At 38.1% G+C, this 19,316-nt stretch overlaps 1 protein-coding gene across 2 annotated transcripts in view; it reads right to left on the minus strand.

Moving 5' to 3' along the window:
- Positions 1 to 19,316, minus strand: part of Gdh (glutamate dehydrogenase, mitochondrial) — a 44,737-nt gene that overhangs the window by 20,025 nt on the left and 5,396 nt on the right. The gene's annotated exons all lie outside the window — the stretch shown is intronic.

Below are 19,316 nucleotides of genomic sequence, written 5' to 3' on the forward strand. Positions count from 1 at the left end.
GTCACCAAGACCTTTATCATCTAACCAGTACCGGAAACAGAAACTTCGTAGAAAGCCGGAATCTGTGAAGTTGTAACAGTTTCTGTAATATCAAATAATTTATAGAAAAAATCATTTTGTTCATTTTGACGTTTCACCTGTTATCAAGCTAAAATGTGTTTTACAACATCAACAATACTATAACAAAGCACTCTACATCATTTGACTATTTTTTCAAGATTGTATTGTTTCAATTATCCATAGCGTGGCCGTCTTCCCCCGTCGTCCCCTAGAACAAAATAAACCATCAGTTCAAGTTTTTGTTTAAATATGAACCTCGGAATATTGGAATTAGTAAGATATCCAACCGTCAACAATCGCCTAAAAGCAAATGTCAGCAGGAAAATAATATGACCAAACCAGTCAATCGATCACGCGTGTTTACGTTGACTTCGATTTGATAAAATAAACACACACACACATCCAGCGCAGCAGTACTAGCACTAGCGTGCACAGGAATTTTGTTAAGGAGGGGCAATTTTTTTCTATGGTGCATTTAATCTGGGTATGGGGAGTACTCCAATGTACGTAGTAGATGGTGCTGTCCTCCTTCCACATTTTCCCTACTGTTCAATTTAGCTAATTTTATTTATTTTTTGCTCCGGTGGTGGTTCATCTTCTTTACATTACATTGTGCAACGGCGTAATCATGTCATTTTGAATACGGTTACTTGTATACTGGCAATTTTTGGCACCTTCCGCCAAGTGTTTTTCCAGCACAGGATCGTAGTTAGCCACCAACTGGGTGGCACACTTTCTGCTCCTTCCGAATGTCCACAAAGTGGTCGGCTACCTTTGCAAAATATGCGCACAATATCGATGAAATGTTCCATTATATAGCGATTTTGAAGCCGCTTTGCCTTACTAGCAGTAATCATAGCTGTTTTTTGGTGGTCCAGTTCTTTGTCGATAGCCTTCCTGGTTTTGAAATTCTTCCACGCTTCCATACTTACAACATGGGTATCACTGCGATTGTGTTTTCCCAGCAACTCGGTCGATTTCTTCTAATTTCTGAACCCTGTAGGAATTACATTATTACATTACATTATTACAACAATGTTTTGCGGCATGCTCTTCTTTACAGGTTAAAAATACAAATCAAAGAAAATATATTCATCAAGGTACTGGTATCATCTTTTATTCAGTTACCTTTCTGAAATTTTGTGCAGTACGTTTTGTATATTTTGAAGACATCGTTACAATTTTTGACTATTTCAAGTAGGTATTTTTGTAAGCCCTTATATCATAGAGGTAACTCTATGACTAGTAGGTCCCGAACAAACAAGCTCTTCTTTTTGGCTCAGCTGTAGTACTATCTTCGGTCCCAAGCTAGTCGATTCACCCCTCGAAACATAGGAAAATCCAATAGCCCCTCTGTTTATCTGTGTAGTACTAGAATTTTGACAAGAATGGGGTACGTTAATCGATTTGCTTGGGACCAATAGGCTAGTCAAGTAGTGAGCCAATATAAAATCGTTAGTTTCGTATTGATTGTTGCTTATATGTTGTTGTAGTCACTTTACTGTTACCGTTGCGAGAACGTTGAACTTGGTCATTTTCAGCGAAAATTGCAGTTTTAATTTTTTTCAAATTTTGACCTAAATGCCAAGGCTAATAGGATCATTAAAAGGTTTAAAAAATATATAACGATTGGACCAAAGGCGCACAAAATTATTTTGATTAACGAGTACAGGATTGTTAACGGAATGACGACTTGTGCGAAGGATTGAGCATGTCAACCACGGTAACAAGTGATTTGAAATTTTCAGAGAAGATTCTTAGTCAAATTCTTAGTAAGACAAAAATCGACCAAGGTTCAATGGCCAACTTATATCTAATTTTCAATTAAGGAATCCAAAAGCTGTCGTTAAACTTTGTACAGTTGCGGAAAAGTCCATCCTCAGAATTCCTTAGGTTCTTCTAGAATTTCTTAGAACTCTATGAGCTCTTTTGAAATTCTTCTCAGAAGTCCTCTGGAATTATTTTTAGAACTCTTCTTGACTTTTACTCAGAACACCTTGGAACTGAAACTCCCTTAGAGTTTCAGAAGAATTTCCTCAGTTATTATCTAGAAATTATTCCCGGAATGAGCTAGAAATTATTGGTACTCCCTTGAAATCTTCCTCAAAATCCCTTTGGAATTTTACTCAAGATTTAATTTTCTCAGTATTCTTTTCGGAATTATCTTGGAATTATCTGCAGGATTCACTAGAAATTATTCGCAGACATTTCTTGTAATACTCCCCAGAAATCTGTTGGAACAGTATCAGAACTCAATATCGGATTTTTTAGAACTCTCCGAAGAGCTCTTTTGAAATTCTTCTTAGAAGTCCACTGGAATTATATTTACAATTATTCATGATTTTTTTCTCAGAACACCTTGGAACTGAAATTCATTTAGAGTTTCAGAAATTATTCCCGGAATGAGCTAGAAATTATTCTCGGAATCCGCTTGAAATTTTGCTTAAAATCCCTTTGGAAGTTCAAATAAGATTTGATTTTCTCGGTATTTTATCTTGGAACTATCTGCAGGATGCACTTGAAATTATCCGCAGAATTTTTTTTGAATTCTCTCCAGAAATATTTTGGAACTGTCCTAAGAATTCAATATCCTTGAGGTTCTTCTCGGAATATTATAGAACTTTATTTTTTCTCAGAACACCTTGGAACTGATTTCCCTAATGTTTCAGAAGAATTTCCTCTGTATTCTCCAGAAATTCTTCCCAAAAATTTGAAATTATCCTCGGAATTTCCTTGAAATTTTCCCCAACATCCCTTTGGAATTTCATTCAAAATTTGATTCGCTCGATATTATTTTTGAAATTATCTTGCAACTATCTGCAGGATTGATTAGAAATTATTCGCAGAATTTTCATGGAATCATCCCCAGAAATCAAGAATTCTCTTCAGAATTCAATACCCTTGAGGTTCTTCTCGGAAGTCAAGTTTAAGTTGTCCGTCCATTCACCAGAACTGTGCAATTTTTACATCAGTAATTTTCAATTCAGCTAACCCCTTCATGCAGCAGATTGAATCTTACACCAAAAATTTTCAATACAAACTTGCCCCCAGAAAATTTAACACCAGAAAATTGTACACCAGAAAATTGTACACCAGAAAATTGTACACCAGAAAATTGTACACCAGGAAATTTCAATTGAACAGAGCGATGCAAATGTTTCACCGTTAATGTTCAATAAAAATTGTTCTCCAATCTTCTGATTGGTGCAGATTTCCTTTTTCCATTTTCCACCAGACATTTTCAATATAGCTTGCTTCTCCTATCATAAGAATGTTGCAGGTTTTCCACCAAATAAAACTTGCCCCTATTTTCAGATTTTTCAGCATAAATTTTCAGTAAAGCAGCTTCCCTCCAATCATAAGAATGGTGCAAACTTTACACCAGAAATTATAATTAAAGTTTCTTCCTCTATTGAGCAAAAGGATGCAAATTTGAGACCAAACATTTTCCGAAAAGCTTGCCCATCCGTTCTCCAGAACGGTGCAGATTTTCCTCCAGAAGCTTATATAGCTTAATTTAAATAAAGCTTGTGCCTTCATTTACCAGACCAGTGCAAGTTTTGCACCATAAATTTTCTGTTAATTTCATTCGCAGCGATACAAATTTTGCACCAGAATTTCAATAAAGCATTCTCCTCCATTCATCAGAATGGTGCACCAACTATTGTCAGTGACGTTTGTTTTACCATGCACCTTTGTGGTGTAATTCTCAGGCACCAGAATGGTGCAAATTTTCCACCATAAATTTTCAATGAAGCTTGCATTTATCAGAACGATGCAAATTATGCACCAGAAAAATGATTAAACCTTGCTTCTACATTCACCACAGTATTGCGAACGTTCCACCAGAAATATTCAGTTAAATGTGAACCTCCAAATTTTTAGCGTGATTCAATTTTTCCACCAGGGTTTTTCATTTTGATTAGTCCCTCCATGATTGATGATATTTTTACACCAGATATTCAATAAAAAGCTTTCTCTTCGATTTACCACCACGAAGGTGAATTTTTTCAACCTTTAATTTACCCTCTTCTTTTATCCCTCCATGAAACACCTTGAAAAAAAAAATACACCAGAATTTGTTTGCATGCACAAGAAAACAAGTTATTTTATATCGTAATTTGGAAATGTGGAAATAAACATCTTATTTATAAAAGGAGGGGCAATGCCCCACCTTGCCCCACCCTGTGCACGCCAGTGAGTACTAGCCGGCTGCAATATACCGTATGCGTGATAATGTTTGCACCATCGTACAAATAAGGTTCCCGTTTCACCTTTGCATACAATGCCTTGGTTTTCTTTGCATGCACGTAACCTATAGCTCATACCGTAGTAGGCTGTGTATAAAAGAAAATGATTTACTTAGTTTGACAGTTGCACCATGGCGAAGTGGCAGCGTATTCGTGATTTGTCCCACGCGCAAATGTCGCAAAAAGACATTTCAATCGCCGTGGGAGTGACCGTCAAAAGGGTTTTAGAGCGAGAAAAGAAAGGACAAGAAAGGAACACGGGATCATGGACTTTATGGCACGGAAGATCGTAAAGGAAGATTGCGGGCGAAGTCGAGAGCACGGAAAAAACTCACTTGATTACCAACCGCATCCGGGAGCTACGAGTCGAACGATGCAAGAAAATCTTGAACTTTCTTAAGCGAATAAATCCGGTAATCCTGTTCACCGACAAGAGCATGTTTACCGTTGATCCCGTATCAAATTCCAGAACCGACCGGTATATTAGTTCTCTTCCGGTAAAAGACGTGGTCTTCGAGCACAAGAACGTGTATCTGACCAAGCATCCTGATAGCGTTATGGTGTTTGGATCGGTGGCTGCCGATGGCAAAAAAAAATGGACCCGGTGTTCATTCCAGAAGGCGACAAGGTCAACCCGGAGGTCTACATCGGGATTTTAAGTAAGTATGTTCTTCCGTGGATCAAAGAACAGTACGGTCCGAAGCCAAATGTTGTATTTCAACAAGATGGGGCTCCGTGCCACACCTCGAAGCGCACTCAGAAGTGGTTGCAGGATCATCTTCCGTTCTGGGCGAAGGTATGTGGCTGCTGGATTACTCAATATGGCGCGTCATGAAGGCCAAGGCCTGTTCTAAACGCCACCCGAGTACAGCAAGCCTCAGACAAACATTGACCCGTACCTGGAGAGAAATGGATCCAGACTACATTATTAGAACCTGTCGTGCATTCCGGAAGCGTGTGGAGGCCGTAATTGCAGCAAGTGGAAACTTGATCGATGATTAACATAGTTTAAGACTCTGAGAAACATCTCCCTTTGAATAAATAATAAAAAAAACTCGAAAACGAAATTTGAGATTTTTTTATATTTTGACATTGCTCAATGGTGCAAACATTATCACGCATACGGTATTATATTCCAAGCCAAGCCAACACCATCATCAGCAGTCCAGCAGCATAAAGAAATTTCGTTTTGTTTTCGTTTCGGTTTCAATACAGGGAAAACCGGCATAAACCGGTTCTTGGGTCGTCGAAACAATTGTTAAAGTTAAAAATGTTGTTTGAAAGTCAAGGATTGAAGTCATCAAGTCAACTGACTTAACCGGTCGGTCAGCCAGCCGGTGGAAGTGACGTCAAGCGATGGATGTGTGAAAGAGATTCAAATATTCAGACAAATGCACATAAATAATTATTGCCTCTCTTGACAAAACCGGTTTGAACTTCGAATGGAAGGATAAAACATTTCGCAGGTTTTTTCATTGCAGATCAATCTGATCGCCACTGGTTGCTTACCAGAATATTTTCTTTCTTCGGCTGTTTTTGTGCAATCACATGATGTGAGAAGATGGTACCTAATTTGATTGTTGAACCGAGGATCATCCGGTTTTGAGTCCGACGCACTACGGAGAGGTTGGTATATGAATGAAATTTGTGACGGAGAAAAGCATCTTCGAGCTAAAAATAGTTAAATGCCTTAGAAAAGACGTAAAAACTTGAAAAATATGGTTCACAAAGGCAAAAATGCCTGGGAATCAGCTGATGTAGTGCCTGACGTACACAAGCGCATGAAGTAATTGTTTGAACTGAAGCGTGCTACCCGATATCATGTGGAATTAGTATTAAGTTAATATCGAAATGTGAGAATATAGTGAAAAATAAAATTAATCGTTGAGTATTACTTATTAAACATAGAACAAATATTTTGTCAAACTGCATGGGAACGTAACAGATTTTGAAACTTTGAAACGAGTAAAATGTACTTGAATAGGGCTGACCTTAATGAACTTTAAGGGATAAAGGGTCATTATAATTAAATAAAAACTTGCATGAGGTCCAGTGAACTTGGAGAGATGTCTACAGGGTGATTCAGAATAACTGTCACCGATTTCACAAACCTGCAAATCTCAATGGGTAAAATGGGTATGCGTTCAAGCATTTTTGTTTTAGAGTATGTACAAATATCAGCTTGTATTGATTTTCCTTAAGTATTATAGCCATTATAAATGCTCACTAATTTTCGGTGCTTACCTGAAGTTCTCTAAATTTGTTTAATAAACCGGCAAATTTTCTAATGAATATTCACAATTACCTGGTGCTTTCGAATCAATAATAGAATTCTTGGAATACCCCATACCGGAATTTCTTGTAAGTTGCTGCAAGTTTGCTTAAGTTAATGGGATTTTTCTGATCGTCCTCGAAGTACTCGGAACTTTGATGAATATCATGAAACTATCAAGAAAAATCTAAATTTATTAGAAGCAGTGTTGGCAAAATCAGAAATCAATTGATATTTTTCTGCTCTCGTGCGCTCGCAATATCACGCGCTATATTGGAACAAAATATCATGCTTGATATTGATTTTACAAGCTCCTTTGATATTGCGAGACTATCCACAACGTGCAAAAATCAAGCTGAGAGTTGACTCGACACAAAAATGATTCCATTGCACATCGTTTTCTTAAAAAGAGAAAGCATAGTTTGCTATCTCTTTTTAATCTTCACCGATGGCAGACACGAAGTGACTGCTGCCAGCCGTTATGGAAGCTTCGGTTGCATTCGGGTGTAAAACAAAAATCATTAAACTCAATCTCACCACAGTTTGGTGAGATTTGCAGTAGGTGAGTTTTGTTAGCTTGATATTCCGAGTTGCGATATCACAGCTTGCAAAATCAACCGCAGTTGTTTGTTTGTTGATTTTTGTCTTGGGCATAGGAGAGATTTATTTTTTTGATATTTTCCCAACACTGATTAGAAGTTCTCTGGAATTTCTTCAAGATATCGCTGCTTGCTAAAAGTTCATGCATTTTTTTTTGATTAATGGAACTTCGTTGATTTTCTTTAATCACTTAGCTAAATTTACACACTTTTTTAAGTTCTTGATATCTCAATAATATAATACCCCTAAAGTACATTCACGTTTTCCGAATGTTCATATAATTTATATTACCTGAGTTTCTCGGTTTTTTCTTCCTTGATTTGATTTCCGTCGATCTTGTTTTCCGTACTGAGTACCAATGCTACTGACACCAGGGAAGCAGCTCCACCTATCAACTCATAGACCGGGGTCCACCGGCAGAGATTTTATGCCTCAGATAATCCCGGCGGCGCCGACTGGGATTGAACCCAGGCCTTTTGAAGTGAGAGGCAATCACGTTTATCTCTACTCTCCCGGCGCAGCTCTTCTCAAATCTTCTTTAAGGTTTTTACAATTTCCTTGAAATTATTTGACTGCCCTTTGATTCTCTGATCTGGCTTGATGTTCTCGAAGCTTCCCTAAAGATCTCAATTCTATTGAAGATCTCGGTTCTGCTCGGAAATAAATGAATTTCCCGTAAACACCTTTATGTTTCCCTAAAATTATCTGGACTTCTGTAAAGTACCTGAAATATTTCTGAAGTTTTCATAAATTCTCTGAAGGTCTCTGTACTTCTCGGAACATCTTATCACATCACAGAACTATCCTGAATTTTTCTGAATTTTCGATTAAAGATCTTTAAACTGCTCCAAAAGTCTGGATTAAAGCTACGTGAACTGCCCTTAAGATCTGAAATTACCCAAAACATCCCTAGATCTGGCTTTTCTGAGGTGCTTAGAACTTCTTCTTGCAAATACCCCTCAAGTTTTCTATATATCTCAAGTTCGCTTGACACCTGTGAAGTTCTCTCAAATTCTAGGAACTTCATAAAAGTTCCTGAAAATATTCGGATGCTAAAGCTTCTAGTAAGTTCCCCATATTTTCGGCGTGTTAACTTCCCTTATGTTCCCGCAGTTTGTTTATGGAGCTTCACTGAAATTCTCAGCATTTCCTTTCATTCATCAGAACTTCTCCAAATTTCCTACAATTGTTGTGACGATAATGGGACTGCAATGAAGATCTCTAATCTTTCATAAAGTTAGTAACGAACTTGAAATAAATCATTCTGGCAGTTTGAAAATTTGCAATATCTTGAATTTGTACATGGAATACGAAACTTCAAGACACTGAATGTTTTTAGATCTTAGACTTACTCAAATTAAGTTAGTTTTTTTCTTAACTATATTAAAGTGGGAAATTCAGTAAGTGTTAAACTTCAACATTCAATGGATTTGATTGTAAAACTGTTTCTTAAAACTGATTGCCATGTCTTATTTTTTGGATTAATTGCTGTTGATTTTTTTCTTCAAAAAAGAAAACATATTTTAACGCATTTAAAAAAAAAGCTTTCTTATTATTAGCCTGGAATTTATCCGTTAAAATTCTAAGACTAAGTAGAGAAAGACGATTAAACGTCACAAAGCAAAGAATGCTCAATCTTGAAATAAATTCACGCTAAAAAAGTTGAAAATAGTGTCTGATTATAAGAAAAAGAGACTTTAGTGACTTCCCTAATAAACGGGTACCATATACTGACGATATCTTAGATGGTGTGACCATACCACATAAAGTTGAGATGATATCTCGAATGAGTAGTTAGGCGCATCTTATGGTTATTGTTTATGCGGGTTGGCCTTTAAAAAAGAGACTTTTTAGTGACTGGCTTGAAAAAAGTGACCAAGTCACTAAAAAGTGACTCGCTACCAGGCCCTGTCATAAAGACATTCAAAATATTAAAATGACATGGTGACCAAAATATTCCGATTCATAATTTTCCGTGCGGATCTAGGGGAAATGACTCTAATGTTGGCCTATGGATCTAAGATTGGGCCCATCACAAAAAATCTGCTATTTATCAATATTAAGTAGATGAACGCGTTATTGGAACGGTACTAATGGATATTTTTGGTCTACTGTTGAAAATTTAGTCGATTGCCGACATTACATCCATTACATTATTGAGACCAGAACCTAACTCATAAGACCTCTGAACAGACATCTGAAATTGACTCAAAGGCCGTTGAATTTGACTCATAACAAGACATCTAGATTGAGCTTCTTAGGCCGACAACATAGTAGAAGCGATTCGAAGCGATTCGATGCGATAGCAATTGGCAAAGCGAAATGCAGCGGCAAGCGAAGCAACCTATGACATAGTGAAAGCGTTTTTGAAAACATTACAGTCGCGCGCGCAGTGCAAAATATTTGTGATTTTCCGAATCGATTTCGGTGTCCATTTTTCCTCACTAGAATCAGTCCACTTGCGTTCGAAGGCGTCAAAACACAACACGAACAGCTCTGTCGCTTTGCTGAACGCTTTACACCTCTTCGCATCGCTTTCACTATGGCTGGTTTGGGCGATTCCCATAGAACGCTCATAGAGGGTGCTTTCACGCAAGCGCTCCGCTTATTGCCAACGAATCGAATCGCTTCGAATCGCTTCTACTATGTTGTCGGCCTTAGGCTTCTGAAGATGACTCCCAAGGCCCCTCGAATCGCCTCACAAAACCATAGGTACCGTATGCGTGATAATGTTTGCACCATCGTACAAATAAGGTTCCCGTTTCACCTGTGGAGACAATGCCTTGGTTTTCTTTGCATGCACGTAGCCTATAGCTCATACCGTAGTAGGCTGTGTATAAAAGAAAATGATGTTTGACAGTTGCACCACGACGAAGTGGCAGCGTATTCGTGATTTGTCCCACGCGCAAATGTCGCAAAAAGACATTTCAATCGCCGTGGAAGGGTTTTAGACCAAGAAAAGAAAGGACAACTATCCGCGAAGGTGGCCACAGGTCGTCCGAGGTCAGCTCGGGTTTCGAGGGTTATCGCTGCTATCAAAAGCAAGATTCGGGTGAATCCAGTGCGTTCAATAAGGAAAATGGCAAAGGAACACTAGATCAGTGACTTTACGGCACGGAAGATCGTAAAGGAAGATTGCGGGGCGAAGTCGAGGGCACGGAAAAAAACTCACATGATTACCAATCGCATCCGGGAGCTACGAGTCGAACGATGCAAGAAAATCTTGAACTTTCTTAAGCGAATAAATTCGGTAATCCTGTTCACCGACGAGAGCATGTTTACCGTCGATCCCGTATCAAATTCCAGAACCGACCGGTATATTAGTTCTCTTCCGGTAAAAGACGTGGCCGACGAGCACAAGAACGTGTATCTGACCAAGCATCCTGCTAGCGTTATGGTGTTTGGATCGGTGGCTTACGATGGCAAAAAAAATGGACCCGGTGTTCATTCCAGAAGGCGACAAGGTCAACACGGAGGTCTACATCGGGATTTTAAGTAAGTATGTTCTTCCGTGGATCAAAGAACAGTACGGTCCGAAGCCAAATGTTGTATTTCAACAAGATGGGGATCCGTGCCACACCTCGAAGCGCACTCAGAAGTGGTTGCAGGATCATCTTCCGTTCTGGGCGAAGGTAAGTGGCCGCCATCCAGCCTCGATCTTAATCCGCTGGATTACTCCATATGGCGCGTCATTAAGGCCAAGGCCTGTTCTAAACGCCACCCGAGTACAGCAAGCTTCAGACAAACATTGACCCGTACCTGGAGAGAAATGGATCCAGACTACATTACTAGAACTTGCCGTGCATTCCCGAAGCGTGTGGAGGCCGTTATTGCAGCAAGTGGAAACTCGATCGATGATTAACATATTTTAAGACTCTTAGGGGCTTTAAATAAAAAAAAAAAACTCGAAAACGAAATTTTTGAGAATTTTTTAATTTTGACATTGCTTATAGGTGCAAACAAGCTAATTTCAAGAATATGGCGTTCCATTTCGTGATCAATGCTTTTTATGAAGGCGCTGTAACATGTTATCACTAACGATTATGTTCAGGTGGCGGTGGCCAAATCTCTCAACAATGAACACTCATTTTTACGACCATCTATCTGGATACCGTCTGTCCCAACACAACAGATAAGATAATCTGCATACCATCATAAAGAATGTTGTCGCTCAAATCATCCACCAACAGTTGGTGCCTAAGTGTCACCGTCAGCAACATGACATGGTAACAATGATATGGCCCCTCGATTTTGTCCCAGGGCAGGCCTGCGATGTTATCACGTTATTGTACTCACAAGTAATAATCACTTATCACCTATTCGTTACACAACTCCATGGATCCATCGGTCCAATCCGAATTCGTTGTTATTGACTGCCAACCAGCGGACAATTGTATTTTCGATTAACGCTGCACATTCCGCTAACAGCTTACCCAGACATCGATCGCCTGCACAATGACGTCATTGACAAAAGTGTTATTATAACTTAAATAAACTTTTGGAAGTCATTATAAAATCTAGCTATCACGTGTCTAATTGGTCTGTTTGTTTGTTGTGGCCAAATACCGCGGACAAGGCGAGGAGGCAAAAGTTCAGGAGGGCAAACTGGTTTCATAATCTTTGTGTTTCGTGCTTGTCACAGTTAATTTCAGATTAGACCCATTTGTCGAGAGCCGTCGAATCACGCCTCTTTTTTTTTTGGGATGTATGTTATTCTTAGATGCTCCGAATAGTCTGTGTGATAACAACCATTGATAATGGCCCCATGCATGGCTAACTAGTGATCAAATGAGCGGTGCCCCAACGACGAGGCCATCGAAAATGATGGCACTCGAGTAAGAGAACAAACACAAGTCGACAAGGTGCTTGAGCTAGAAATTAGAGCACCATCGAAAATTGGTCACCTGATTAGACCTGGAAAGCGTGGGTACTCTTCAAATATGATCTCTAGGTAAACACATCGATAGAACAGAAATAAACATCGATCGGCATCGCTTAACTCACTGTTGCTGATGGCGAATCGACGGATTAGCAACTGTGTACGATGGAGACAGGGACATGCCCCTTCGTTCGCGCAAGCCACTTGGTGTTTGTTTTGATCGTTCTGTGCCAGTTGTATGCGGGGATCACACATACTTACATATCAAGAGCACACACCGTATAAATAACTTGGACAAACAGAGATCCTCTCAGCCGGTGTTTCGCAGGCGAATTTAGCGACTACAGAGTGGTTGTGGGATATTTTTAGGCAGCACATCGGCGCGGCTTTAATGGTTCAAACGTTCGAAAACATGTCGATGACAAACCAAAGACACCCTCCTTTTAGGAAGGTCTAATTCATTTTGCGAGGTAGGAAAACATATTAGCGACGTCTCCTTGGGTGATTGAATAGCTATGTGATAAACAAGCGATGTCGGTAGATATGTATGTTTACTGGTCTCACTATCACCGTGTCTATTGAAATTGATTTGCTAGTAAACAGTGCTGGCATTTGAATGCACGTCCAATAAGCTACAATCGCGCTTGCCACTTAGGCCGACAACATAGTAGAAGCGATTCGAAGCGATTCGATTCGTTGGCAATAAGCGGAGCGCTTGCGTGAAAGCACCCTCTATGAGCGTTCTATGGGAATCGCCCAAACCAGCCATAGTGAAAGCGATGCGAAGAGGTGTAAAGCGTTCAGCAAAGCGACAGAGCTGTTCGTGTTGTGTTTTGACGCCTTCGAACGCAAGTGGACTGATTCTAGTGAGGAAAAATGGACACCGAAATCGATTCGGAAAATCACAAATATTTTGCACTGCGCGCGCGACTGTAATGTTTTCAAAAACGCTTTCACTATGTCATAGGTTGCTTCGCTTGCCGCTGCATTTCGCTTTGCCAATTGCTATCGCATCGAATCGCTTCGAATCGCTTCTACTATGTTGTCGGCCTTAGTTAGCACCTACGTATGATTTGCTCTTTTTGTGCTATCACAGATTTCTAACACAATTTACTGACATACAGTTAGATTTTCGTTGCTGAAATGCGCGAAAAATAGAATTGTACGTCAAATCGAAGATATAAAAAAATTAAAATACAGTAAGGGTCCGATTTTGGCAACACATACCGTTACACTTTAAAGCTTTTCAATTATTGCAAACCTGATTATTCGATCACGTCCAAAGTTTCACAATTATATTTTAATAATTTAATTATTTAATTGTATCATTAAACTCGTGGTAAAACAGGGTTGTGATTTTTAATTTAAAAATTCTCGGTTTTACGTTTACAAATCTAAATAATTTCCCGGATTTTAATATTCAATAAAAGACCGAAGTGTTCAATGACAACAACTTTTTTTTAAATCAAAACCACGTGTAAATTTTTGAAGTTATTTGTGTGTAAAACATCTTCAGTAGCAGAACTAAAGCGTGTTGGTTAATTTCAAACGAATACTGAGGAAGATTCCGAAAAGTATTTCAAAGAGAATTCAGCATAAAATATCAAAGGAATGGTATTCTGGGGATAATTTAAAAGAATTCTTTTACTCATTCGTATGGAGAAATTTCTAAAAGCGTAGGTTACCTACGCTTTTAGAAATGTATCCATACGAATAAGTAAAAGTTACTCAGAACTGTTGGCTACTTTTCTCGAGGTTCTAGAAGAAAAAATCTCAAAATTATGTTTTATTTCAAAGTTTGAGTGGTAGTAAACGTCATTCTAAGTGCTCGAATAAAGTGGTTAATTTCTGGTACGTTTAGACTATCTGATTTGTTGGTCTGATTCGAGCGGACTGCTCGATAATTTTGTCGGATGCGTTCACACTTTTTCGACAGGATGATTAGATTTGACGTTTGATTTGTCGAACGAAATAGGTTTGCGTTTAATTTTCATTCGACTCATCCAACAAAATAGCCGCAAGTTAGGTGAAAATATTGATTTTTCACCTAAAATTTCACGAATCAAAACACAAATCAAGCGTTCTTTAACGGTGCAATTAAAGAACCCTTGATTTGTGTTTTGATGGCATCCAGCAGCAACCCTAATAAAATGTGTATGGTTATTTTGCTTAACGACGTGACCAGTGTATCATCCAAACCATTTGTGGAATAGTTCAATCATTTGGGTTATAGTTCTGGCACAGACAAACAGACATAACACTCGCAAGTTGTGCATCGAACAAGCTTTTAACGGACAATTTAAAAGTATCGTAGTTGGTAGTACCGCCACTTGTGGCGCGCATAGTCAATTCCCTTGCGTTTGACGTTTAAACACTACCGCCATCTGTTTAGCGTAGTGCCCACCACAGTGTACTCAACAGATGGCGGTAATGTTTTAACGACGATGTTTTACAGTGAGAAACATTCAATGTGTTATGTCTGTTTGTCTGTGGTTCGGTTATGATATTTTTTTTATTAGTGAAGGTAAACCGATTTCACTATTCAACAATGTCCTGTGTATGGTTTGACTGATTTTTATTTTCCAGTGATTGTGATTGACCGAAAGATGCCGTAATGGCTTGAATCATGGCATGGTCAACAAAACAGTGTTTATATAATACGAAGCATGTATTGTATAAGAATGCCAGACAGCAGGTCTGAGAGCCTACATAGAATTGTTTTAGAGCTTTAGAGAGGTTCGGAGATCTACTGAGAAATTTGTTGAACCCTGAAGCTAGTTCGTAGATCTTGAGAACAGAACTACAAACAAATTAAAAGAAATTTACAGAAATTCATTAAAAAAAATTACAGATAAATGTTCAAAGAAATTTTCAAAACTTCAAGCAAGCAAACATAATTTCAGATCAATTTGTAAAACTATGAGCGAAATTTTGCAAATCTTCAGGGAAATTCGCATAACTTCAGACAAGTCCAAGAATCTACAGTATTTCACAGAAGTTTGGAGATCTACTGAAACATTATTCAACATCAGAAAAGTTCGTACATCTTCAGAACAAAGCTACAGAACTTTGAAAAATTACAGGACTTCTGAAAAAATCACAAGAATGGTCATAGATCTTCAAATAAATTTGAAGACCTCCAAGAAAGTGGGCAGATTATCTGATACATTTTCAGAATCTCAGAAATGACAATGGATCTTCAGTAAAATTTGCAGAACTTCAGGGAAGTTCGGCGATTAAAAAAAAATATTTACGCGATTTCAGGATAATTTGTAGATCTTGAGAGAGACACTTAAAACTTCTAGGAAGCTCAAATATTCAGATAAATTTTGACAACTTTAGGTAATTTAGAAGATCTTCAGGGAAATTTTCAGATCTCCAGGGTAGCCCGAGAGCCTACAGAGGAATTTACAAAACATCAGAGAAGTTTGCAGATATACTGAGAAATTTATTGAGCCTTTACAGAACTTTAAAGATATTTGCAGGAATTTGACAGAAAGTTTCACAGTTTCAGACAAATGTGAGATCTTCAGAAAAATTCGTTAAATGTCAGAAAAGCACCTCAATTCCAAAAACAAATCGCAGCGAAGTACAAAAGCACAAGACTATGCAGAACTTCATGGAAGTTGGAAATAGATAGATCTAAAGACCTTCAGAGAAGTCCGCAGACCTTAAGGGAAATCCGTAGACCTTAAGAGAAGTCTGTCAGAAAGTTCATACGTTTTCAGCGAAGTTCAAATATTTTCAGATAATTTGTAAAGCTTTGTGTAATTTCAAAGAATTTCTGTTAAATCTGCAGAACTTTATGGAAATCCAAGAATCCACAAAGAAAGTTACACAACTTTAGAAAAGTTCGGAGATCTGGTGTGAAATTTATTGAACTTCAGGGAAGTTAGTAGATCTTTGAAGCAGAAATACAGTACTTCAGAAAACTTTACAGAACTTGAAATAAATTTTAGGAACTTCAGAAAAGTTCAGAGGTTAGATCGTAAATCTACTCAAAAATTAGCAGATGTTTAAATAAATATTCAGAACTTTACTGTGGTTCTTGGATTTTGAGAGACATTTACAGAACTACAGGTAAGTTCGCTGATCTTTAGAGATATTTGCACAGCTTCAGAAAACTTCCTAAAACTTCCGGAAAGCTAAAAAAAATCTAGATAATCTTTTAATTCTTTAGGAAATTGTATAGATGTTCAGAGATATTTGCAGATATTCATTGAATCATGAAAGTCTTCAGAGAAAATTACAGAACTTTCGAGAAGTTCGTAGATTATAAGAAATTTTGTGAACATCAGAGATAATTGTTGATCTTCAAGGATCTTAAATCTTCAGGGATTCAGGAACTTTGTAGGTTTTTAGGAAAATTTGCAGAACTTCTGAAGAATACACAGAACTTCAAAGAAATCTGTAAAATTACCGAGAAATTTGCAGATCATCAGGAAAGATTGTTGATATTTAAAGAAATTTTACCTGAGAAGAAAAACAAAACTTCAGGGACGTCCGAAGGTCTTCAAAGAATTATGCAGAATTGAGTTGTTAACAGAAATTTTCAGAACTCAAGGAATCATGTAGATCTAGTGAGAACTTTTCCCACTAGCTTGTCTAAAGTTGGTATCGACATCCTGGCGAAGTTTTGAAATCCATTTTCATCTTCATATCGCAGCTCTTGAAGGACAAGATGAGCCAGATCTCTGCCGGTGTTCCTCCTGAGCAACCATTTCCTACTCCACCTTCTCCTTCTCATTTTATTTAAAATAATAAAAGCAAATACGTCTGCCGAAACTAGAGCAATTTTCCGGTAATTCATGATGGAAGTAGTTACTTTTGATTCCTGATACAGTTTTGTTTTGAAATTAGATTTTGATTGACAGTTCTTTCTACATGTGCAAGCAGTGTAAACACCAGCAAACAGGGGGGTTCGACAAAATGTGTCGAAAGTAAATTCGAGCAAATTTTTCATTATGGCGGCAGTCAAAATCAGACCAAGAAATCAGATAGTCTAAACGAACCTTAAGGTTGTAAATAAAATTTGTCCATGAAAAGTGACGTTAAGTCATATATTTTTTTAGGGAAAGCGAAAAACGCTCAAATAATCAATCCCTGTATTCACCCTATATTCAATCCCTGTATCTCTGCATAAGTAATGTTTTAAAAATGTCGCTTGCCCATCGCTACGCACTTCTAAATATAAACCATTAGCAGGGTGATAAATTTGAGTAGGTTGCTAGATAACAGATTTAACTGAAGTGCGCAGATCACAGTTCAAAGCTATTTAAACTGCCATTCGGCACTTATTTTGGAGGGATAAAATTAAAAATATGCATCTATGTTGGAAAAATATGGTGAAATTTTTATTTCATGGCCAAAATCTGAGTGGGACTGACACTGACATTTAACATCAATGAAAAAAACAACCGCAAGTCAGTCACAATTCCATGACGATGCTGCATTAGTTTAGTGAACTATTGAATAGTAGAAAGATATTATGGTCCCATAGAACGTTATTGAATGTTTCTGGATTTGTTCCGCTGGTTCCAGAGCAATGGCCGGAACATATTTCGGTGAGTATGGGTCTTCATCAGACCAGAGCTTTTCATGATCGTGCCAAACCCACCATGCGATAAATCAATTCACATGTGAATTCAAAAATAAAATCAATAAGAGTAATGATGAGTGACCAGCACCATGTTGGCCACACCCGGACATGTTCCGCATATCCCCGGGGAAGTGGTAACTCCTTTTTAGATCAAAATCCATCAAGCGATACATCAAATCACATGAGAATTCAAAGTCATATCCTTTGGAAGGTCAAACTGAGTATCGTAAGAACTATATTGGCCACATCCGGACATATTCCAGATACCCTAGGGGAAGTGGACAAAATCTGTCTTGAGACAAATCTCATGATGCGATGTGTTGTCTAACATTTCTAACATATGTTTTTTTCTAATGGGATTGACTTGCGGTTACTTTTCGCTGTGGGACAATTTGACTTGGAACTGTTTTTCATTTTTCTTGAACAAACCTTTTTTTTTTCAATAGCACATCTCAAAAAACATAGAAAGATAAACTGAATAATGATGCTAAATCAAAATTGTTAAAACTGCAGATGGGACTGACTTGCGATTACCGGCAGTAAAGCTCCTGTGCCTTTTTCTATAGAGGTGTTTTTGAGGTTAAAAAATTAGGTTATGTATCTCGTTTTTAATTTGTCATTAACCAACGTCAAGGAGATTAGGATCCCAACTTTTGAAAAGAGACCTGAACGGTTTCGTTTAGATTAATTCTCCCGTAAATTTATTGTTTCTATGATGAGACGATTGTGCTACATTACCCTGAATGCCGTTACCCCGAATGTCACTTCCCAGAACGGCCTTTTCCCCGAATGAGAGTCTACCTTCTTCTGATTGCTGCTCGTTCTTTCCACATTCGAGGTAATGGAACCCGGGTGATGGCGTTGGCATTGGGGCTAATGTAGCACAATCGATAAAACATCCACAATTTACAATTTTTGAGTAGTTCATGACATATGCCAAAAAATAAATAAAATAAAATAAAATACATCTTGAATCCAATAAAAAAAAAGTGTCCTATTCAAATTCTAGTTCTCTGCCATGTCTAATGCTAAACTAATCAATGCATACTAAACAATCACCGGTCTCAGGTGACGAAACTGGTTTCACATTCCAGCATTTTATTCATTGGCTATTATCGGAATATCTTCTTCATTCGAACGCGTTTCTGCAATCAAATTATGGGAGCAGAATTAGTAAATAAACTTTGATCATGATCATTCGATTTTGATCCCGCAGCAGCCTGTGAAGCGTGTTGCCATGGAAGTTAACTTCTGCGTTGCAACTTTTCCATAAAAAAATATGGAAATCAAAACACTTACTCCAACTAAATGGGACTGATATGACTAAAATCACACGCAGTCTACACGTAGAATTTGTATCGTTTAATCAAGCTTAAGGCAATTGGTACATGAGACTAGGCTCATCCTGAATAAACAAAAATCGAGTCGCTTGATAGCCATGATGAAGACCGTTGAAAGCGATACAGAGAGCAGTCAATTCCTGAATTAAAACCAATCAATGAACCAGCATTATACATATCATTTCGCTGCACCAACCCATCTGGAGAGTTGCAGCGAAATCGGAAAGAACTGCTACAAACATATCCGCATCTGAAATATGCGCAAAGGGAGCGATTTCCTGCTACTGAAGCAAGTAGGAACGAGTCTAACAACAGC

This window comes from Ochlerotatus camptorhynchus, unplaced genomic scaffold, assembly GCF_037179485.1.
Source record: "Ochlerotatus camptorhynchus isolate MF236.1 unplaced genomic scaffold, CSIRO-AGI_Acam_v1.1 ptg000147l, whole genome shotgun sequence".
NCBI lineage: Eukaryota > Metazoa > Arthropoda > Insecta > Diptera > Culicidae > Ochlerotatus > Ochlerotatus camptorhynchus.